Consider the following 215-nt stretch of genomic DNA (forward strand, 5'->3'; position numbering starts at 1 on the left):
GGCCCCCTGAGTCCTGCCAGTTCCACCACTGTGTTGATGTGGGTGGGGTGAGTGGCAGGGAAAGCAAGTGCACGATAAGTAAGGAAAGCAGGTGGCAGGGAAAGCAGGACACGTTAGGAAGAAGAAAAGGAAATCCTTGGAGCTCAGGGCCAACAAAGGGCCAGGCGCGGGCGACCCCAACCCGGAGGGGCCCGCAGCCCCAGGCGGGCAGCGAG

The sequence above is a fragment of the Carlito syrichta genome, unplaced genomic scaffold (assembly GCF_000164805.1).
Source record: "Carlito syrichta isolate Samal-C Ts95f unplaced genomic scaffold, Tarsius_syrichta-2.0.1 Scaffold65451, whole genome shotgun sequence".
Taxonomy (NCBI): Eukaryota; Metazoa; Chordata; class Mammalia; order Primates; family Tarsiidae; genus Carlito; species Carlito syrichta.